This window comes from Hemitrygon akajei, unplaced genomic scaffold (assembly GCF_048418815.1).
Source record: "Hemitrygon akajei unplaced genomic scaffold, sHemAka1.3 Scf000045, whole genome shotgun sequence".
Classification (NCBI taxonomy): domain Eukaryota; kingdom Metazoa; phylum Chordata; class Chondrichthyes; order Myliobatiformes; family Dasyatidae; genus Hemitrygon; species Hemitrygon akajei.
This window is the reverse complement of record NW_027331931.1, coordinates 2,161,410-2,186,276: the sequence shown is the minus strand read 5'-3', so window position 1 is coordinate 2,186,276 and position 24,867 is coordinate 2,161,410. Positions and strand designations below refer to the sequence as shown.

The window sequence follows — 24,867 nt, the reverse complement described above, 5'->3', positions numbered from 1 at the left end:
GTAAAACCATGGGCTCGTCCTTTGTTAAGCAGCCTCATGTGTGGCACCTTGTTAAAAGCTTTCTGAAAATCCAAGTATATAACATCAACCGATTCCCCTTTGCATATGCTGTCTGCTACGTCCTTAGAGAATTCCAACACATTTGTTAAGCAAAATTTTCCTTTGAAGAAGCCATGCCGACTAGGGCCTACTTTATCATCAGTCTCTAAGTACCCTGAGACCTTATCCTTAATAATTGACTCCAGCATCTTCCCAACCACTGAGGTCAGAATAACTGGACTACATTTTGTTTTCATCAGCCTCTCTCCCTAGTTAAAAAGTGGAGTGACATTGGTAGTTTTCTAGTCTTCCGGGACCATTCTAGAATCTAGTGATCCTTCAAAGATTATAACCAATGCTTCACGATCTCTTCAGCCACCTCATTCAGAACCCTGGGTGTAAGTCCACGTGACTTACCTACCTGAAAAACTTTCTGTTTCCCAAGAGCGTTCTCTCTAGTTATGACCCTTTCATCTGGAAATTCCACCATGCTGCTGGTCTCTTCCACAGTGAGGACTGATTCGAAATACTTACACAGTTCGTCCCTTACTTCGTTGTCCCACGTTACTACCTCTACAACATCGTTTTCCAATGGTCTGATATCCACCCTCGCCTCTCTTTTACACTTTTGTGCTTGAAGAAGCTTTTGGTATTGTCTTGAATAGTATTGGCAAGCTTACTTTCATAACCAATCTTTACCTTTTTGATTATTTTTTTTTGACCGGGACTGACTGTGGCATTTCCATTAAGAAACACTGGATCTAGTTACATAGAGAGGTGTTGAGACCCATCGAGGACAGTTTACCGACCAGTTTCTGAGCGATGGTCTTTTTCAACACCAGGCTGAAGATGAAAAACAGTATCCTGGCGTATGAGTTACTAATTCCTGATGGGACACGACAGAGTGAGAGTGCAGATCTGGATCGATTTGAGTGATAGAGGAACTAGAAATGTTCCAATGAAGATCAGATTTAATGTCATTGAAAGTGAGCCACTCAAAACAATTCATTTTTTCCCCAGTGGTTAGTGTCTCTGGACTGTAGTCGTTGAGACGACTTTCCAGGAAGTGTGACGTTGCGTGGTGCGTGGGAGATTCTCTCAATGTCTGCCTCTGTGTCTGACACAAGAATTTTGTAAAGTGACACCAGGCGTGAGAATTTCTGAATGACTGATCCTGTAAGTGTATCATGGAATGGTGTGGAGGGAATTCCCGATGTTTGTCCCTGTGGGTGTGCGATCGGACGGTGTGGAGGGAAGGTCACTCTGTTTCTAAACCCGGGTGCATGTGATAGGACGGTGTGGAGGGAGATTCAATCTGTGATCCGGGTTGTGTGTGATGGGAAGATCTGCAGGAAGCTTCACTCTGTGTCTGACCCATGGAGTGTCTGATAGGACAGTGTGGCAGTAGTGTTTGAATCTGGGAATTTGTGATGAGACGGGGTGGAGGGAACTTCACTCTGTGTCTGACACTGGGAGTATGTTTCTCCTCTAATGAGACTCAAGTCCGATACCAAGACAGGATGTTACAGCGGTTTATTGATTTCATCATGATTATGTAAATTAAACAATGAGTGAGCTACTAACTTGCGGGAATAAATAAATAAGGGGATCCCGATTCACTCACAGTCACACACAATCAACTGACCGGCGACAACAAGAGACAGTTTGAATAATTAATCCCGTTTCTCACCGTCACTTTGCATTGCGAAACCAATGATTATGAAATCACACTTCAGGGCCGTGTCCGGGTTTGCTACAGATCAACGGTCACTGACGAGGGATCTGTCAAATTAACATCATTATTTTGGCCAGTTTGCCGAATGCACCGTCCTCAGCCCAAAGTGAAAAAAAGAATTGCTCCCAACACACACAAAACATTGGTGTGTGTTGTGTGCATTTTGTGTGTGTTGTTTGAATTTCCAGAATCTGCAGATTTCCTTGTGTTTGCGTTTTTAAAAAGGATTCTCCTCCGGGATATCCCGCCCCGGGTCACTAGTGTCCCAGACTGAGCCCCGGCCTCCGGGCTCTTCCAGTCTGTGTAATTCCCTGGGGTCTCACTTGGGGGAGCCTAGAACCCGCACATCAGTAATTGGCACGGCGAGACAGGAGACGGAAATACGTCACTGCGGGTTCGGGATCGCTTCGGATGTCGCGGTGTGCGAGACTGGAGTCAGTTCCGTTAAAACCGTTGGGAATTAAACCTGGCGCGCAGCCATTAAAGGGGAGGGCGGGGAATCGGCCAGAATGGACCACCCTACAGGTGGGAATGTTCATACATTCAGATCTTCACACTCTCAGTGTCAGTCCGGGTCTGTCTCCCTGCAGAGGTCTCAGTTCCATCTCTCCGGTCTCACTGAACTCATTGTCCCCCAGTCTGAAACAGATGGAGGAATAAAGATGAAACAAACAGATTATTCAACAGCGTCAGGAACAGGGGACCGTGGATAATGTTTCAACAACACTCACTGACAAATATCATCAGAAATCCCGCGGATCCGCTGATATTTTATCACATTGAACAATAACACAAACGCTCACTCAATCCACTCCAGACTCCGGAGGGTCAGTATGAGGCGGCGGAGAGCGGGGACAGATCAGTCTGTCAGCGAATTCCATCCCAGGTCCAGATCAGTCACTGATGGATTTGTACTGAGAGCGGAGACGAGATCCTCGGCACCAGAATCTGTGAGACCGACATTGTCCAGCCTGGAGATGAGAGAGAGTGAGGGTGAAGGACACAGAGAGACAGGAGACGGTACAAATCCCCAGTGTTTATCAGTAACACAATTATTGATCACATTAATGTTCAGTGTCAGACACCCAGTGACTGTAAACACAATCTCCCACAGTCTGGTACTTACCACAGTTTATGTATTTTACACTTCGGGTTCCTCAGAGCCGCAGACACCAGTTTCACTCCTGAATCTCCCAGTTTATTATAACTCAGGTTCAGCTCAATCAGTGATGGGTTTGTACTGAGAGCGGAGGCGAGATCCTCGGCTCCAGAATGTGTGAGACCGACCTTCCCCAGCCTGGAGATAAGAGAGAGTGAGGGTGAAAGACACAGAGAGACAGGAGACGGTACATATCCCCAGTGGTTATCAGTAACACAATTACTGATCACATTAATGTTCAGTGTCAGCCATCCAGTGACTGTAAGCACAATTTCCCACAGTCTGGTACTGACCGCAGTTTCTGTATTTTACACTCTGGGTTCCGCAGAGCCGCAGACACCAGTTTCAATCCTGAATCTCCCAGTTTATTATAATTCAGGTCCAGCTCCGTCAGTGATGGTTTTGTACTGAGAGCGGAGACGAGATCCTCGGCACTAGAATCTGTGAGACCGACATCCCTCAGCCTGGAGAAGAGAGAGAGAGTGAGGGTGATGGACACAGAGAGACAGGAGACAGTACAAATCCCCAGTTTTTATCAGTAACACAATTACTGATCACATTAATGTTCAGAGTCAAAGACCCAGTGACTGTAAACAACATCTCCCAGAGTCAGGTACTTACCCCAGTTTCTGTATTTTACACTCCGGGTTCCTCAGAGCCGCAGACACCAGTTTCACTGCTGAATCTCGCAGTTTGTTACCCTCAAGTCTAAACACAAGCAGAGAAAAATGATGAACAAAGTGATTCAAACCGTGGGTCTGAGGAAATTTCTCTCAAGTGATATTTCAGGAAATATTTCAGGATATTTCAGGAAACATTAAACCCTTCAGTAAATCACTGATCGGAGTTCCCATCACTGTCAATGTCCCTCACTGACCAGCTCCAGGGTATTCACCGAATTCCAGTAATTTAGTCTGTCGGTGTGACCCTGTAAATTCCACATATTCTGTCCCATTCCACGATGGTTAGAAAAGTTCCTGAAGTGAGAGGGTCGGAAGGGGCAGGTTTGAAGTATGGAAGAAAGTCCAACAGTGAGGAAGGTTTGTGAATGGGAAAGTGTCGATGAGAGATGGTGGAAGAGACCCCACCTGAGGAAAAGGGATAGGAAGACAGAACCTGCAGGAGGAGGGAGGATGGGGAAGAGAGATTCCACAGGTGGAAGGTGGACGGAGAAGAGTGATCCCACAGGATGAACGGGGTGGGGATGAGAGATCCCACAGGAGGAAGGGGTATGGGAAAGAGAGATCCCACAGGAGGAAGAACATAAGAACATAAGAGATAGGAGCAGGGGTAGGCCAATCGGCCCCTCAAGCCTGCTCCGTCAATCAACAAGATCATGGCTGATCCAATCTTAACTCTAGTTTTCACCGAATCCCACAAGGCAACAGTGCCAACCAACAGGGGTACCATGCCGCCCATTTTATTTTATTATTCATCCCGCCCAAACCCATGTGATCACCCGGGGGTAAAAAACCGAGTTGCCAATTGAGGAGAAAAAATCTGGAAAATTCCTCTCCGACCCATCCAGGCTATCGAAAACTGGTCCAGGAGATCACATGGCTGATCTAAACCTAGCCTCATGGCCACTTACCTGCTCGCTCACCGTATCCCCTAATACCATTTTTATCCAGGAAAATGTCTATCTCCGTTTTGAATTTATTCAGTGTAGTAGCTTCCACAGCTCTCTGGGGCAGTAAATTCCACAGCCCCACTACCCTCTGAGTGAAGAAATTTCTCCGCATCTCAGTCCTGGAATGGCATCCCCTTATTTTAAGATTATACCCCCTAGTCCTAGTTTCACCCATCATTGGGAACATTCTCCCCGCATCCACCTGATCAAGCCCCTTCACAATCTTATATGTTTCAATAAGATCGCCTCACATTCTTCGGAACTCCAATGAGTAGAGTCCCAATCTACTCAACCTCTCATCATACATCAACCCACCCATCCCCGGAATTAACCTAGTGAACCTGCTCTGCACTGCCTCGAGAGCCAGTATGTCCTTTCTTAAATATGGACACCAGAACTGCACGCAGTACTCCAGGTGTGGTCTCACCAATACCCGGTACAACTGCAGTAAGACCTCCCTGTTCTTATACTCCATCCCCCTAGCAATAAAAGCCAGCATTCCATTGGCATTCTTGACCACCTGCTGCACTTGCATACTAACTTTTTGTGTTTCCTGCACCAGGACCCCCAGATCCCTTTGCACAGAAGCACTTTCCAGTTTCTCTCCATTTAGATAATAACTTGCTCCATTATTTTTCCTGCCAAAATGCAAGACCTCACACTTGTCAGTATTATATTTCATCTGCCAAATGTCTGCCCAATCACTCAGCCTATCTATGTCCCCCTGCAGAGTTTCAATGTCCTCCACACTCATTGCACTCCCTCCCATCTTTGTGTCATCAGCAAACTTCGATACGTTGCACTTAGTCCCTTTCTCCAAATCATTTATATAGATTGTAAAGAGTTGGGGTCCCAACACCGACCCCTGCGGAACACCACTAGTCACCAACTGCCAGTCTGAGAATAAACCATTTATCCCAACTCTCTGTTTTCTGTTAGAAAGCCAATCCTCCACCCATGCCAGAATGTTATCTCCAATCCCATGATTTTTTTTTACTTTAAGTAATAATCTTTGGTGTGGCACCTTGTCAAATGGCTTTTGGAAGTCCAAATACACCACATCCACTGGTTCCCCTTTATCTACCCTATATGCTATGTCCTCAAAGAACTCCAACAAATTTGTCAAACATGACTTCCCTTTTGTAAAGTCATGCGGACTTTGTCCTATTAAGCTATGTTTATCCAAATGCCCTGTTACTGTTTCCTTAATTATCGATTCCAACATTTTGCCAACCACAGATGTTAGGCTAACTGGCCTATAATTCCCAGCCTTCTGTCTATTGCCCTTTTTAAATAAAGGAGTTACATTAGCATTTTTACAATCTGCCGGGACCATTGCCGAGTCCAGCGAGTTTTGAAAAATTATCACTAATCCATCCACAATCCCGACCGCCACTTCCCTTAAGACCCTAGGATGCAAGCCATCCGGTCTAGGGGATTTATCCACCCTCAGTCCCATTAATTTATCAAGTACCATTACCTTGGTGATTTGAATCGTATTTAGCTTGTCTCCCCCTAGAGCCCCCTGTTTATCCAATGTTGGGATATTTTGAGAGTTCTCTACTGTGAAAACTGATACAAAATATTTGTTCAGCGTTCCCGCCATCTCCATGTCACCTACCATTAATTTCCCGGTCTCATCTTCTAGGGGACCAAAATTTACTTTAGCCACCCTTTTTCTTTTTATGTAACTATAAAAACTCTTACTATCTGCTTTTATGTTTTTCGCCAATTTACTTTCATAATCTATCTTCCCCTTCTTAATCAATCTTTTTGTTATTTGCTGCTGATCTTTAAAAGATTCTCGATCTTCAATCTTCCCACTAGATTTAGCTACCTTATATAACTTTCTTTTTAGTCGTATACTTTGCTTTATTTCTTTACTTAGCCACGGATAACTATTTTTTTCTTTTACACCCTTTTTTTCTTCAGTGGAATATATTTTTCTTGATAGTTGTAAAATAGCTCCTTAAATATACACCACTGATCAAGTACCGATCTACCCTTTAATCTATTTTCCCAATCCATCTTAAGCAATTCCGCTCTCATACCATCATAGTCTCCTTTATTTAAGCTCAGTACGCTTGTTTGAGATCCAACCCTCTCATCCTCTAATTGAATATGGAATTCGACCATGTTATGGTCACTCATTCCAAGGGGATCCTTTACTAGGACATTTTTTATTAGTCCTGTCTCATTACACAGGACCAGATCTAAGACTGCTTGCCCCCTTGTTGGCTCAGTAACATATTGTTCAAGGAACCCATCCCAAATACACTCAATAAACTCTTCTTCAAGGCTGCCGTGTCCGACTTGATTAGTCCAGTCAATATGAAAGTTAAAGTCCCCCATAATTATAGCTGTTCCCTTATTACAAGCCCCAACTATTTCCTGATTTATGCTCCGACCAACTGAGTTACAGCTGTTTGGAGGCCTATAGACTACTCCCACCACTTCTCTTTTCCCTTTACTATTTCTTATTTCTACCCAAATTGTTTCGTTATCCTGATCCTTTGAGCCAATATCATTTCGCTTTATTGCAGTGATTTCTTGCTTTATTAACATAGCCACCCCACCTCCTTTTCCTTCTTGCCTGTCTCTCCTAATTGTCGAATACCCTTGTATGTTTAATTCCCAGTCCTGGTCACCCTGCAGCCATGTTTCCGTAATTGCCACAATATCATAACCATACGTAATTATTTGTACCGTCAACTCATCAATTTTATTCATAATACTACGTTCATTTAAATAAAGGACTTTCAAATATGTTTGACACTTATTTCCTACCTTACGCTTATCTCCGTACATTGTTTCCCCTCCTGACACACTCTGTCTTTTTATTCCTCCACTTTTACCTACATCTATTACCTTCTCTATTGTCTTTTTAATTATTTGCTCTCTAGAATCCCCCTCCCCCCCCCCCCCCCCCCCCCCCCCCCCCACTAGTTAGTTTAAAGACCTCTCTGCAGCCCTAGTTATATGATTCACCAGGACACTAATCCCAGCCCGGTTCAGGTGAAGCCCGTCCCTCCGGAACAGTTCTCTCCTGTGCCAGTGTCCCAAGAAGCAAAACCCACTTCTACCACACCAGTCTTTGAGCCACGCGTTTAACTCCCTAATTTTATTTAACTTAGCCAAATTTGCTCGTGGCTCAGGTAATAATCCAGAGATTATTACCCCTGAGGTTCTGTTTTTTTAATTTGACCCCTAGCTGCTCATTTTCCTGTAACAGAACCTTCTTCCTTGTCCTATCTATGTCATTGGTACCGATGTGTATTAAGACAACTGGATCCTCCCCCTCCCACTGCAAGTTTCTCTCCAGCCCAGAAGAGATGTCCTTAACCCTGGCACCAGGCAGGCAACATAGCCTTCGGGACTCTCACTCTCGGTTGCAGAGAACCCTATCTATCCCACTGACGATACTGTCCCCTATTACTACAACATTTCTATTGACTCCCCCCTCTGGAATGGCCCCCCACTCCACGGTGCTATGGGCAGGTTGCTCATCCTGCCCACAGTCCCTGCTCCTGCCCTCACAGGGAGTTAAAGCCTCAAATCTGTTGGACAAGAGCAAGGCCTGCATCTCTTCCAGCCCTACCTCCTGGATTCCCCTACTTGCCTCACTCATAGCCACACCATCCTGTGCTTGACTGCAATCTACATTATTTAATCTATTAGGTGTGGCTATCTCCTGGTACACAGAGTCCAGGTAACTATCCCCCTCCCTGATGTGTCGCAGTGTCTGAAGCTCGGACTGCAGCTCATCAATATGAAGCTGGATTTCCTCGAGCAACAAACACTTGCTGCAAATGTAGTCGCCGTGTCCCTCAATGGGGTCCACCGGTTCCCACATCTCGCAGCAGTAACACATCACCTGCTCCATGCTATACAGTTAATTTAATGTACTAGTATTAGTTATGCAAGAACCCTTTGCCCCAATACAGCTAACTATCACACTATTTAACAATACTTTTAAAGTCATAAGTGTAAAAGGAAGCAGGACTACTTACCAATACTTACCAAGCAACTAGCTGTGAGAGCTCTGCAGCTCCGGTCTTCCTCGCCTCGCCCGGTTCCGCCGAAGCCCGTTGAGCCAAAGCCCTTAGGCCTCCACTCTACTCCCGGCTCACTCCACTGCCCGCAATGACGCTGCCCACTGTATTGGGCTGTGTTCCTTTTAAATCTCCCGCACTTCACTGCCCGACGTCACACGCCTGTACAGTCCCGCCTCTCTCAACTCAGATGAAAACCGGTAAAATTCAAAATGGCTTCCGCCTCACTCTTGCTCCGATTCTCAGAAGTCCTTCTCCGAAAATCTGAAAGGAGTGAAATTTTACCCCTTACCAAAGGAAATTATAATCAATGTCGATTAGTAACTCAATTTCGATGGTCAATAAACGGGATAAAATATTTAGGTATTAGAGTTGATAATGATGTAAAAAATTTATATAAACAAAATTATTTGCCATTATTAAAAAAAAGAGGATCTTGATAAATGGATGATGTTACCAATAACATTAATAGGTAGAGTTAATGCTGTAAAAATGAATATATTTCCTAGATTGCAATATTTATTTCAAACTTTACCAATACAATTACCTCAGAAGTTTTTTCAAGAACTGAATAAATATGTAAGGAAATTTCTTTGGAAAGGAAAGATGTCAAGAATATCATTGGAAAAATTGACATGTAAATTTGATTTAGGAGGGTTACAACTTCCAAATTTTAAGAATTATTATAAAGCAAATCAACTTAGATTTATTGCGTCTTTTTTTGATGAAGAAAAACCGGCATGGATTAGAATAGAATTAGATAAGATAGGAGAAAATATACCAGAAGATTATATATGTAAATGGGAATCTAAATGGATACGGGAAAAAAAGAATCTCCTATATTAAGACACTTGATTGATTTATGGAATAAGGTAACTATGGACGATGAGATAAAGAAATCTTTATTAGCAAAAAGAACTTTAATTCAAAATAGGCTTATTCCTTTTAGAATAGATAATAAACTTTTACATAATTGGTTCCAAAAGGGGATTAAATATATAGGTGATTGTTTTGAAGGAGGTATATTGATGTCGTTTGATCAATTAAAAAATAGATATAAAATATCAAATAACACTCTGTTCTGTTATTTTCAATTAAAGGCTTATTTATGAGAAAAGCTGGGTCAAACAACGTTGATGCCAAAATCTAGTGAAATAGAAATATTAATTCAAAAAGGTAAAATTAAAAAATTTACATCTTGTATGTATAATTTGATTCAAAAACATACAATTAAATCAGGAATTCATAAATCAAGACAAAAATGGGAATTTGATTTGAATGTTAAAATTGATGGAAAAAACTGGTCAAGATTATATTCTGATAGTATGAGAAATACAAAAAATGTTCGACTTAGATTAATACAATATAATTTTTTACATCAATTATATATAACACCACAGAAAATAAATAGGTTAAATTCAAATATGTCTGACCAATGTTTTCGATGTAATCAAGAAATTGGTACTTTTTTTACATTCTACTTGGTCTTGTTTTAAAATTCAACCATTTTGGATAAATCTAAAACTTTTATTGGAACAAATTACTGGAGTACAACTCCCACATAGTCCAGTATTATTTTTATTAGGAGACATTGAAGGGACAATATCGAAAGTTAAATTGAATAAGTATCAGAACAAATTGATAAAAATTGCATTGACAGTAGCCAAAAAAGTTATCGCAGTTACTTGGAAATCTGATTTATATTTAACTATGGATTGTTGAATTGATGAAATACATAGTTGCATTCCACTTGAAAAAATTACATACAATCTAAGAAATGAATATGATATATTTTTGAAAATTTGGCTCCCATACCTACAAAAGATAGGATTAAATACATAGGTCCTTTGAAGATAAAATTATAAAGTAATTGGGGAAAGTAAAAATAAATATTAAAATTATTTTGAACTCCATGGAGCATGCGGGGATCCTCCGATATCCAGGCAATCTTTCTCTTTTTTTTTCTCTCTTTAGATAAGGTTTAAGGGGGGAGGGGGGAGGGTTAATATTATTTTTCTCACTATTTATCATCACATTTATTCTTTGTAATTTTCGGACCGAGATGAGGAAAAACTTCTTCACACAGAGAGTGGAGAATCTGTGGAATTCTCTGCTACAGGAAACAGTTGAGGCCAGTTCATTGGCTATATTTGGATATGGCCCTTGTGGCTAAAGGGATTGGGGGTATGGAGAGAAAGCAGGTACAGGGTTCTGAGTTGGATGATCTGCCATGATCATACTGAATGGCGGTGCAGGCTCGAAGGGCCGAATGGCCTACTCCTGCACCTATTTTCTATGTTTCTATCCACTGTCAACCCTTTAAATATCATTTGCCAGTCTGTCTTAGCTAATTCACATCTCATATCTTCAAAGTTGCCCTTCTTTAAGTTCAGAACATTTGGTTCTGAATTAACTATGTCACTCTCCATCTTAATGAAGTATTCCACCATATTATGGTCTCTCTTACACAAGGGGCCTCACATGACAAGATTGCTAATTAACCCTTCCTCATTGCTCAATACCAAGTCTAGAATGTCCTGTTCTCTAGTTGGTTCCTCGACATGTTGGTTCAGAAAACCATCCCGCACATATTCTAAGAAATCCTCTTCCTCTGCACCCTTACCAATTTGGTTCACCCAATCTATATGTAGATTGAAGTCACACATTACAACTGCTCCTTCTTTTTTGCACGCCTTTCTAATTTCCTGTTTAATGCCATCCCCAACTTCACTACTACTGTTAGGTGGCCTGTACACAACTCCCACCAGCGTTTTATGCCCCTTAGTGTTACGCAGCTCTACCCATATCGATTCCACATCCTCCAGGCTAATGTCCTTCCTTTCTATTGCGTTAATCTCTTCTCTAACCAGCAACGCTACCCCACCTCCTTTTCTTTCCTGTCTATCCCGCCTTAATGTTGAATATCCCTGGATGTTGAGCTCCCATCCTTGGTCACCCTGGAGCCATGTCTCTGTGATCCCAACTATATCATATTCATTAATAACTATCTGCACATTCAATTCATCCACCTTATTACGAATATTCCTTGCATTGACACACAAAACCTTCAGGCTTGTTTTTACAACACTCTTAGCCCTTATACAATTATGTTGAAAAGTGGCCCTTTTTGATTTTTGCCCTGGATTTGACTGCCTGCCACTTTTACTTTTCACCTTACTACTTTTTGCTTCTACTCTCATTTTGCACCCCTCTGTCTCTCTGCACTTGTTCCTATCCCCCTGCCACATTAGTTTCAATCCTCCTGAACAACAGTAGCAAACACTCCCCCTAGGATTAGGAGGAGGGACAGCCCTCAGTGATTCCTGTGTATGCACCCTGGAAGCCTCAAGAAATGATAATGATCATGAATCAGGCCCCAGATAGAAAAGAAAAACCAGCACAGTTTGCTCAGTGTGTCCACAGTACTACACAAAAGTTTAATGTGACTCTGCAAGATTTATTTGGTCTCTGCTGCATGATTCTCTCAGCTGATGAGGGGTGGAAATTGAAGGCAGAATTGAGATACCAAACCTATCAGCAGTCACAGGCGGAAAAACATAATGAGAATGAACAGATGGACCAAATCATTCAAGCTTTGGAAAGGGCTCTCCAGCAACCTGTAAACATCACTAAAGTACCTGAATGCAAACATAAGGCTGGGGAATCGGGACCAGACTATTGAAAGCGATTTGTGGCCTGCTACGGCACCTTTGCAGGAGACCAAGACTTTAATGATGGGAATCTGTTCCCCCAGTTCAATGCCCTACTGCTCCAATGCTTACCAACTAAGTTAGCCAACATGATTAAAACAAATAATATGGATTGGACTGACAATGACCGAAATCAAATGTGACGAGCTTTGACATATCATTAGGACCCAACTTTCGAATCTCGATCAACCCCGAAGGGAACTAATATTAGAGCTGAATATGCTCAGCGGGAAGAAGGACGCGAGCGGGCTATATCTGAGGAACAAAAATGGGAGAAAAAACCTAGCACGGGACAGGTAGGGACAACAACCCATTTAGAAACTGACAAGAAGATGCTTCCAACCATGATTGCCAACCCTCAGGAAGAGCCCAATGTAATATTGCAAGTTGCTGGAAATCCAGTTCCGTTTATGATTGATATGAGGCAACCACAACCACTCTCGATCAGGAAATAGTATTGGAAAAGGGATTCCAGCTATCAGACATTATAATCACTCTGTCAGGGTTCGAAGGCACGGAACGTACGTATTCACGTACGCAGCCACTGCAGGTGGAATTCCAGGGGAGCCAGTGTGAGGTTTCATTTACAGTCACCACCAGACGGGGGGTGTAATCTAGCAGGGAGAGACTTGCTCTATCTGTTGGAAGTCGAGATTCTTTGCACAGACAATCCTGTCACCCTTGACAGGTGAACAACCGGCAGCTTCCCCAGTTTCCGACCCCCAAGTGGAGGGCACTTAATTTAGATTCCACTCCTTCTGCCAGCAGCCGACCCTCATGTGACTCTGTGCTTTGACCCTACGGGGTGCGCCACTGAGGAAAGCCAATATTATGCACCCCTCGACGGACAGAAGTTCCCAGTCACAGTGATTAGACAGGTTAAAGGAAGAGACGGTATTGCATTACTGGCCGAATTTCCAGATTTACTTTGGCGACAGACAGAACTGGTAGTTCCCCATACCACCATTAGGGTTTGCACTGGGTTCAAGCCAAAGAGCCCAGGGTTCCTGGCCTACACCCTAACGAAACAAGCCTCCAGCACCGAGGGAGACTGGCAAGACTTGGCCGCGGGTCTAGTCTAATACGGGAAGGAGTCTGAGGTGAAGACGGGATATCTGGTAAGACAACCTTTTAATAGTGTCCAATCCCAAGATGCTGTATCCCATCTCTGTGTAATTTCAGGCCAAGAAATCTGTCGCACCAACTGTCCCCCTGTCTGGATCACCATGAAAGAAGGACAGACTCTCCCATCCATTCTGCAATATCCCCTCAATCCCGAGGCAACGTTTTATGAGGAAGGAAGCTCCTTTGTGGATCCAGCAGGAAAACGATATCCTGACTATGCGATAGTGATGGACAGTGAAGTAATTGAGCAAGCCTCTTTTGAAGCAGCTGTCTCTGCCCAGAAGGCTGAGCTGTTTGCTCTGACTCGTGCCTGTATCCCAGCAACACCCTAAAGTGGGAACGTTTACACAGACTCCCGTTATGCATTTGGAATTGTACATGACTACAGGGCTCTCTGGGAACATGGGGATTCCTGACTTCCTCTGGCCACCCCATTAGTAATGTCACCTTTGGAAAGAACTTACACACCACTCTACAGCTACCTCGAGTTTTGTTCTTCTCAGGGGAACACCTCTGAGGAGGAGTGAAAACTGTGGTCCCAGATGGGGTGCCAGAAAGACCCCAACCTAGGTTTTTGGATCACCCCAGCGGGGCAGGTTTGTGTTCCTACAGAGTTTTTACCAATATTGGTCGATTATATACATAATTGTACACACCTGGGAAAGGAGGGAATGGTTGGTATCCTGTACCCTGCACACCGGGTATGACTCCCTTGACAGGTGGATCCTTTTCTGTGTCTACAAGTTGATTTTATTGAATTGCCTAGAGTACATTGCTATAGATACTGCTTAGTTATTATAGATGTGTTTAGTAGATGGGTTGAAGCTGTTCCAACTACCAATAATACTGTTATGACTGTTGTGAAGGTATTATTACGGGAAATACTTCCCGGGTACGGCCTGGCAGAGATGCTGAGCTCTGACAATGACCCACACTTCGTGATGAAAGTAAACAAAGGCGTACGTAACAAACTAGGTATCAAGCAACAATTCCACTGTGTACACCACCCATGGGCCGCTGGCACAGTGGAGAGAGCCAATGGCACTCTGAAGAGTAAATTGGCCAAACTAACAGTGGAGACTGGACTCGGTTGAAGGTCCTACCATCACCCAGTTCCATATGAGGGTTACCCCACAGGGGAAAACAGGGTTGTCACCAGCTGAAATCATTTATGGATGGCCCATGATGACACCCTGGGGACTAAGACCTTGTGTACCATTGCTCCCAGAAAGTCTACCAGCAAAATTGGATATTCATACCCAAGGGGAAGACATGGGGACATATATATGCCAACTAACCAAAATTTTTCAAGCATACATTCACAGGTACGACAGGCTTACAAGGAAGAGAACTACTCTGCAGAGAGGGGTGACTATCCCACCATGGAACCTGGGATATTTTTTTCCTGACAAACAACTGGGATTGAGGGAATCTTGGACCTCGGTGGAGAGGACCATATTAGGTGTTGCTGACCACTCACATGGGTGTGAAACTGAAGGGGCAATCTCGGTGGATACATCATTAGGTGCCAAACATGTTACTGAAGGAACTGAGTAGAAGGTCTCTCTCGGACTAATGGGAATGTATTGGTTGTTAGTGGTGTTCATGTTTATGTCTTTGAGAGGGCTCACCCCAGCATCCGGGGGCCCCCATGTTAACACATTTCTGTCTTTCTGTCATACTTATGCCAAACAGGTAGAACTCAGGGCCTGCTGGGTTTGTGCTGAAATTCCACAGCATGGTAAAACTATGCTTCCAATGTCAGTAATCCTGCTCAACCAGAGTGAGGAACTCTCAGCCTGGGCTTTCTCAAATAACATCCGGGGAAGTGAGATGAGGACCTGTGGTCCAGTCATAGATGACTGTGGCTGTCAGTGTTTTGAGGAATGGTGTCTCAGGCCCCCACCAAACGGAACTTCCAACACTGGGAAACATGCATCCTGGCCATACTTGCAGGTGCCCAGCAGCTGAGAGGAACAACTGAGACTGATTGATTTTGGATGATTACTTTTCTCTCCTATGGAGTAGCCGGGAATTTATGAGAGATAATCAATTTGGATACAGCACTTGAGGAGCTGGCCACAATACTGCAGGGGCCCTGACAGAAACACAGGCCCAAGTAACAGAAATATCCACTGAAATTATTGCAATATGACAAACAGTCCTACAGAATTGTATGGCTTTAGATTTTATCCCAGCTGAGAAAGAGGGAACCTGTGCTGTTACTGACCCAGAATGCTGCACCTATATCCCTGATGAGGCTACTAACGTTACATCCCTCTCCAAGCACACTGCCAAGGAGACTGACAGCATCAAGAGAGTAGGGCAGGATTTACACGGGTTCACCGAAGGATCGAAACGGTGATCTTGAAGGCCTGTTTGGTAATATGTGGGGCATGATACTGCATTATGGCCTAATAGTTGTACATATCTTTGTTATAATTACTGTTGTACACTGTCATTACCCACTGAGAAGTCAAAGCTGTACTCGGTTGCTTTCTCTGTAAAACGTTACTGCTTTGTTGATCATGTAATGATCTAAAGGAGGGAATGATAAAGTATGTAAAAGGGTTAACACTACATTAAAAATAGCAGCCTGTTTTTCTGAAAGAATCTTCTGATGATCAACCAATGTGCTAAGCCGTGCTGAGCCATATTTCTTCTTCAGGGTCGCTAGCTCGGGTTTCAGGATGCTTATCTCCTTGTGCACTCATGTGTAGAGATAGGACAGCTTCTGTCTGTTCTGTGTGTGTAAGCCATTATGACTATTTTGTAATTTGTCTTTAGGGTCTGTCATGTAGTAAATATCTTTGGCTCCAGCCTGTGTTGCGTGGGGAGTATCTGGATGGATATATCTGTGGTGTAAGGGGAATTGTTAGTCAGTTAGTGGATTGGGTGGGAACAGTCATCGACTGTGTCTGTCTGAGTGACCAACTGAGTAAGCCTCAGGTGCTTGGAACAAAGCATTTGTACTTATACGGTCTCTGAGTGACTCTCTCCAGATTCGACTTCCACAGAATAGGAGTGGTTTTAAAGGGCTGGAAGCTGGAAGCTCATTACCAGACCTGGACTGATTGCAACTGGGTCTGACAGAGGCATAAATGGTTCTTCTGGTCACAATCAGTCTCACTCGAACTATATCCCACCTTCCTTTATACAGGTATGTAATGTCTAAAGGATCAGAGTTTGAGTAAATGAGACTCACCAAACTTTCTCCTGACTGAATAAATGGAATCTCCGAGTCTCTTGAGGCAGAGCTGTTCTCTCCAGTTAATGCTTTCAGTCCTCAGGCTGGTTCACTTGTTGCTGTTCCCTCGTCTTCAGCCGTGGTTTGCTTCTAGTTGGGCTTTTTCTTCCAATAAACCTCTCACCGCAGGTCTAACTTTAACCAGAGAGATAATGAAGCACAATAACAATAAAAAGGAGAACCAAACATTTCTGGTTAATGTTACTAAGAACAAAACGTTGAAGGCTGATATAATGATCTCAGTAAACATTTTTTTATTGTCATTCACACATCACAAAATGATATGGGATAAGGAGGAGCCATCATTCAGTCAGGAACAGAATTAGATGATTCGATCCATCTGGTCTGCCCCACCATTTAACCACAGCTGATTTTCATTCCAACACCATATTCCTGCCTTCCTCCTGTAACCCTGAGCTACTCAGCAATCAGGAATATGTTAATCTCTGTCATAAATATACCCAAATGGCAGCTTCAACCAGCCTCTGTGGCAACAAATTCCACAGATCAGACATCTTCTGGCCAAAAAATTCTTCTCCTCTCAGTTTTAAATGGAAGCTTCTTTATTCCGAGACTGTGCTGTCAGATCACAGTCTAATGGAAACATACTCTCCATGTCCACTGTATCCAGGCTTTTCAGCAGTTGGTAGGTTTACTTAACCAAACATCCCCCACCACCCCCACCGTCCCTCTGAACTCCACTGAGCACAGGTCCAGAGCCATCAAATGCTCCTCATACATAACGCCGAACATTCCTGAGATTATTTTTGTAAACCTTGTTCGCAGCAACTGTACTGAACACATTTCTAGGAATAACAAACTAATTGGTACCAGGGTAATTTGCAGGGGAAAGTTGTGGTTACTTTACTGTTCTACTATCACAGAGTGAGCCATTTCCATGTCCATATTAAAACCGGTACATTTCAGGAAACATAATCCAATCCTGAGTGAATGTAATAAAAAGAAATTGGAATTACCAAACTGCTCAGCATGTAAGGAACAGCTGTGGGGACAGGAACAATCTTTACAATTCAGGTTAAAAACATTTTGTCACGATGACTTCATTTTCAGTTTTTAATGCAGATCTCCAGCAACTTGAGATTCTGCCCGATTTCCACCACTTTATCCAGATTTGACTTCCACAACATGCGAGTGATTTTAAAGGGCTGGGGTGCTGGAAGCACATTATCAGACCTGCAGTGATTGCAACTAGGTCTGACAGAGGCATAAATGGTTCTTCTGGGCACATTCAGTCTCACTCCAACTATTTCCCACCTTCTATTGTACAGGTATGTAATGTATAAAGGACCAGTGTTTGAGTAAATGAGACTCACCAAACTTCCTCCTCACTGACTCACTGGGAACTTCAAGTCAGCTGATTCAGAGGTGTTCTCTCCAGTTGATGCTCTCAGTCCTCAGGCTGGTTCACTTGTTGCTATTCCCACATCTTCAGCCATGGTTTGCTTCCAGTTGTGGTTTTTCTTCCAATAAACATCTCACCGCAGGTCTAACATTAACCAGAGAGATAATGAAGCACATTAACAATGAAAAGGAGAACCAAACATTTCTGCTTAATGTTACTAAGAACAAAACTCACCGAAATTTAAACGTTGAAGCCAAATATAATCATCTCAGTGAACAATCTTTTATTGTCCCTCACACATCACAAAACAATATGGGATAAGAAGGAGCCATCATTCTGTCATGGTAATACATAAGACACAGGAACAGGATTAGGTGATTTGTTCCATCTGGGCTATAAACGTGCAGGAGCAATGTGTGGTTAAGTGCCATGCTCAAGGATACAACACACTGCCTGGCCTGAGGCTCAAACTCATGACCTTCAGATTGCTTAACCACTTGGCCACGTGCACATCACAGAAACCACTCTCCCCCCATGACTTCCCAGTCCCTCGGTAAAGCAGGCAGTAAAATCAAAGACCCCACAACCTGGAACGTTCTCCTTTCTCACCCACCCCAGTCCGGGAGAAGACACAACAGCCAGAAAGCTCAAGGACAAATGTGAGCAGCCTCAGGAAACGAGGCGAGTTCAGGGAAGTTAATGAACACAGTGTCGACCTATTGGCAGAACTTCCATTTCAACTCTGCGGAAACAGACAGCCTGGGCTCCTGGTTTGAATCGTTCAATGCAGGTTAAGTGAAGTCCACACATTTTTGACAAGCCCAGATAATCGGAAAATAAATGAGCAATTAGTGATCAGTTCAGGGCTCACGGCCAACAATGGATCTCCCTGCTCGGGACTGGTCTCAATACTCAACAATGGGAACGCAATATCTTCGGCCCGCAGACAGTGATCCAGATCCCTGGCTCCCCCACCCAGAAGATGAGGACCCTTTCCCAATCCCACAGATGAAGTACTTCAGCACTGAGCGGAAATGAAAACACCGCCCAGCCGGAGACAGAGAGCATGCGCGAAGTGAGTGCCTCAGAAACAGATGGGCAGATGCTGCCCATCTGTTGTTAAATGGGAGGGGCAAATGTGATCATGTGACCAGTGGGGTCTCCCACCACTCTGTGGAAAGAAGCAAACCTGCCGCTCAGATCTCCTCTCACCTGAAATGTATCAGACATTTCAAGCCCCAGGAAAAATGTATCATCAGTCCACTCAGAATCACAATCAGGTTTATTATGAATGGCGTGTGTCAGAAAATTTGTTAACTGTGCAGCAGCAGTTCAATGCAATACATAATATAGAACAAAAAAACCCTAATTAAAATAATAAAAATAACTAAATCAATTACAGTATACATATATCTGGGGCTCTTACTCTTCATGATTTTTATGAATGACCTGGATGAGGAAGTGGAGGGATGGGTTAGTAAATTTGCTGATGACACAAAGGTTGGGGGAGTTGTGGATAGGGTGGAGAGTTGTCAGAGGTTTCAGCGGGACATCGATAGGATGCAAAAATGAGCTAAGAAGTGGCAAATGGAGTTCAACCAGCATAAGTGTAAAGTGGTTCATTTTGTTAGGTCAAACATGATGGCAGAATATAGTATTAATGGTAAGACTCTTGGCAGTGTGAAGGATCAGAGGGATCTTGGGTTCCCAGTCCATAGGACATTCAAAGCTGCTACGCAGGTTGACTCTGTGGTTAAGAAGGCATATGGTGCATTGACCTTCCTCAATCGCGGGATTAAATTTAGGAGCCGAGAGGTAATGTTGCAGCTATATCTGATGCTGGTCACACCCCAATTTGCTCAATCTGGTTGCCTCACTACATGAAGCATGTGGAAACCATAGAAAGGTTGCAGAGATTTACACAGATGTTACCTGGTTTGGGGAGCATGCCTTTTTAAAATTGTTTGAGTGAACTCGGCCTTTTCTACTTGGAGCAACGGAGGATGAGAGGTGACCTGATAGAGGTGTATAAGATGGTGAGAGGCATTGATCGTGTGGATAGTCAGAGACTTTTTCCCAGGTCTGAAATGGTTATGACAAGACACCACAGGTTTAAGGTGCTCGTGTGTAGCTGCAGAGGAAATGATAGGGATAAGTTTTTTACTCAGAGAGTGGTGAGTGTGTGGAATTGGCTACCAGCAACGGTGGTGGAGGTGGGTATGATAGTGTCTTTTCGATAGGTACCTGGAGACACTGGAGAAAAATAAAGAAAAACTAGCTTAGAAAAATAGAGGGCTATGGGTAACCATAGTAATTCCGAAGGTAGGGACATGTTGGCACAACTTAGTGGGCCGAAGGGCTTGTATTGTGCTGTAGGTTTTCTATGTTTCTGTTGTTATGAGTGATGAACAGACCTGATGGACAATGGGGTGCAGAGTTAACCATTCCCAACCCCCCTCCTGAGAACTACAAACTATTGATGTTGTTATGCTGCTCATGAAAGAGAGAGATGAAGCCCAGGCAAGAACATCTGCTACAGATAAGAGGGGGAGAGAGACTGTTGATTTACTGTATTATGACTCTTCCTGGATTATTTACCTTCCACTACAAGATAGAGATAGATAGATAGATAGATAGATAGATAGATACTTTATTCATCCCCATGGGGAAATTCAACTTTTTTCCAATGTCCCATACACTTGTTGTAGCAAAACTAATTACATACAATACTTAACTCAGTAAAAAAATATGATATGCATCTAAATCACTATCTCAAAAAGCATTAATAATAGCTTTTAAAAAGTTCTTAAGTCCTGGCGGTTGAATTGTAAAGCCTAATGGCATTGGGGAGAATTGACCTCTTCATCCTGTCTGAGGAGCATTGCATCGATAGTAACCTGTCGCTGAAACTGTTTCTCTGTCTCTGGATGGTGCTATGTAGAGGATGTTCAGAGTTTTCCATAATTGACCGTAGCCTACTCAGCGCCCTTCACTCAGCTACCGATGTTAAACTCTCCAGTATTTTGCCCACAACAGAGCCCGCCTTCCTTACCAGCTTATTAAGACGTGAGGTGTCCCTCTTCTTAATGCTTCCTCCCCAACACGCCACCACAAAGAAGAGGGCGCTCTCCACAACTGACCTATAGAACATCTTCAGCATCTCACTACAGACATTGAATGAGGCCAACCTTCTTAGGAAGTACAGTCGACTCTGTGCCTTCCTGCACAAGGCATCTATGTTGGCAGTCCAGTCTAGCTTCTCATCTAACTGTACTCCCAGATACTTGTAGGTCTTAACCTGCTCCACACATTCTCCATTAATGATCACTGGCTCCATATGAGGCCTAGATCTCCTAAAGTCCACCACCATCTCCTTGGTCTTGGTGATATTGAGACGCAGGTAGTTTGAGTTGCACCATATCACAAAGGACTTCACTTTGCTCCTTAACATTCCTCAGGAGATAGCAGTAGTGGCCTGATTTGATGGACACGGTCATTCAGAGTTGATGGATAGCTGAGACCCCGTGAGTGGGGATAAAAGGCAGGTCTGGAGAGACACCCTTCAGACACCACCTTCAGAGACCGAACCAGGAGATCGGTCAGTAAAGCTCACAGTGTTACAGCAGGGCCAGTGGGGACTTGTGTGTGTGTCCACTCATGCCAGAGTGATGAGTCCACCACAGAAGAATGGTCTAGCTGAAGGAGGGAGGGGTCATAACTGAATGGCCATAACAATATGATGGATTAAGAAAGCCACAAAAGGTTTGCCTGCCGCAGCTGTTGCTGTTACATCTCGCTCGCTCTCACTCTCTCTCCAACGATTTCAATACAACAGCCATAACCACCTCAGCATTTATGAACTGAACTCTATACTTTCCTATGACAATTCATTTACCCCTAGACATCGATAGAGCTAGTTTATTATTGATTATTATTATTCCTACACTTTTAGGTTTATTACTGCTAACTTGTTTTATATGTATATTTGCAATTTTGATAGTGTATTGTGTAGTTTACTAATAAACACCTTTAGTTTGGTACCACCAGACTCCAACGGATTCTTCTTTCTCTGCTGGTCAGACACCCAGTTACGGGGTATGTAACACTGTGAATAAATTAAAAATCGTGCAACAAACAGAAATACTATATATTTTAAATGTGAGGTAGTGTTCAAGGGTTCAATATCCATTTAGCAATCGGATGGCAGAGGGGAAGAATCTGTTCCTGAATCACTGAGTGTGAGCGTTCAGACTTCTGTACCTCCTTACCTGCTGGTAACATTGAGAAAACCACATGCCCTGGGTGCTGGAGGTCCTTGATAATGGACGCTGCCTTTCTGAGACATGGCTTCTAATCCTCTGGTAATCTTATAAACGTCTATCCAGTCTCGCCCCAGCCGGCACAGCTCCGGAAAAACAACACAAGTTTGTCCAACCTCCTGTTATAGCTCAGGCCCTCTAATCCAGGCAATATCCTGGTAAACCTCTTCTGCGCCCTCTCCAAAGCCCCGATATCCTTCCGAAAATGGGAGCGACCAGAACTGTATGAAACACTCCAGATGTGGTCGAATTAGTTTTATAAAGCTGCAGCACAACTTCCCGACTTTTGAACTCAATGCTTCAACTAATAACTTTAGGAGATCTAGGCCTCACATGGAGCCAGTGATCATTAATGGAGAATGTGTGGAGCAGGTTAAGACCTACAAGTATCTGGGAGTACAGTTAGACGAGAAACTAGACTGGACTGCCAACACAGATGCCTTGTGCAGGAAGGCACAGAGTCGACTGTACTTCCTTAGAAGGTTGGCGTCATTCAATGTCTGCAGTGAGATGCTGAAGATGTTCTATAGGTCAGTTGTGGAAAGCGCCCTCTTCTTTGTGGTGGCGTATTGGGGAGGAAGCATTAAGAAGAGGGACGCCTCACGTCTTAATAAGCTGGTAAGGAAGGCGGGCTCTGTCGTGGGCAAAGTACTGTAGAGTTTAACATCGGTAGCTGAGCGAAGGGCGCTGAGTAGGCTACGGTCAATTATGGAAAACCCTGAACATCCTCTACATAGAACCATCCAGAGACAGAGAAGCAGTTTCAGCGACAGGCTACTATCGATGCAATGCTCCTCAGACAGGATGAAGAGGTCAATACTCCCCAATGCCATTAGGCTTTACAATTCAACCGGCAGGACTTAAGAACTTTTTAAAAGCTATTATTAATGCTTTTTGAAATAGTGATTTAGATGCATATCATATTTTTACTGAGTTAAGTATTGTATGTAATTAGTTTTGCTACAACAAGTGTATGGGACATTGGAAAAAAGATTGAATTTCCCCATGGGGATGAATAAAGTATCTATCTATCTATCTAAAGACAACCATGCCATTTGCCTTCTTAACCACCCAATCAATCTCTGCAGTCTCTTTCAGGGAGTGATGAACTTGGAGTCTAAGATCCCTCTGATCATTAACACTGTTCAGGGTTTTGCATTTAACAGTGTACATTCGACCTACCGAGCTGCCAAGATGATCATCACTAATCAAATATCACTGAGATTTCTCAGGTCCTGTTGAATTTATTGCCAAGTGCACAAGTACGGGAAGGTACAGGGACAAAGAAACACTGACTTGTGGCAGCATCACAGGCAAGTACATTCAGATAACACACGGAACACAAATTATACAATTCTCTGTCAGTAACAATACAGAAATATGTTTTACTTCATCCTGCTAATAGGACCAGAACACCAGGGGCTGAGCGGCGGCTCATCTCAGACGGTTCGGTGTGAAGGTCTCACAACCCGGACCGACCCCGGCAGATTCTGTGAAGGAAGCGAGGCGAGGCCGCCAGTTCGGGAAAGTTCATCCCCTCCCCCTTCAGGTTTCACCGATCACCCTGTGTTTCTCTCTTCCCTCCCCACCCCCATCTTTTATTCTCCAGTCCTGCCGAAGGGTTTCGGCCGGTAATGTCGACTGTATTCTTCCCCTAGATTCTGCCCGGACTGCTGAGTTCCTCCAGCATTTTGTGCGCGTTGCTCGAATTTCCAGCAACTGCAGATTTTCTTTTGTTTGAGTTCGGGAAAGTTAAGTCACTGCTCAACGTCAGACCTCCCCGCTCGGGACCGGCTTCAATACTCACCGAAGGGAAATTGTTGGTGTTGCCCCGCAGAGAATAATCCGTCTCCGGCTCGCCGTCCAAGGGGGCGAGGACCCCCTCCGGATCCCGATCCCGAACCCGGACCCACCGCTGACCCACTTCCACAAAGAACGAAAAAAACATCACTGCCTTGCTCGTGCATGTGAGCATGCGCACTGTGCTTCATGCGGCACAGGCGGTGGGCGGGGCCACGGAAACAACCCCGCAAATGCTGCCTATCTGCAGTAAAACATGATCACGTGACGCTGGAGGGTCTCCCATGTGACCGGTGACTGTTCCTCGCCCTTCACATACTGCCCTACCCACTGCCGCATTTCCCAAATTATTTCATTATTTCCGTATATCATTTCCATACGTAATTAGATTTTCCCTCGATATCTTCCCCGATCCCTGTCCCTCCAGCCCCAGGTCACAGAGTTCTCAGAGTTATAGTTTTGATTCACTTCCCATCCCGACACACAATTCAGACCCACACAGAAAATGAGCAGGTTTCTTTTAAATCCGTCAACACACACAAAATGCTGGTGGAACGCAGCAGATCAGACAGCATCTATAGGGAGAAGCACTGCCGACGCTTCGGGCCGAGACCCTTCGTCAGTCCTGAAACGTTCCGAAACGTGGACAGCGCTTCTCCCTATAGATGCTGCCTAACCTGCTGCGTTC

General features: G+C 43.8%; 1 long non-coding RNA gene across 5 annotated transcripts; it reads right to left on the bottom strand.

Moving 5' to 3' along the window:
* Window positions 1-1,555: 1,555 nt before the first annotated feature.
* Window positions 1,556-24,319, bottom strand: LOC140720557 (uncharacterized). 5 transcript variants are annotated; one of them, XR_012097221.1, is made up of 9 exons: window positions 24,187-24,319; window positions 18,032-18,204; window positions 16,656-16,832; window positions 8,574-8,879; window positions 3,555-3,641; window positions 3,227-3,397; window positions 2,901-3,071; window positions 2,578-2,745; window positions 1,556-2,413 (listed from the first exon to the last, which is right to left on the bottom strand). It is a non-coding gene; the product is annotated as an uncharacterized lncRNA (long non-coding RNA). The 5 variants fall into 5 exon arrangements; XR_012097218.1 differs by having other exon boundaries at window positions 8,584-8,879; XR_012097220.1 differs by having other exon boundaries at window positions 8,584-8,879; window positions 16,656-16,828.
* Window positions 24,320-24,867: the final 548 nt, after the last annotated feature.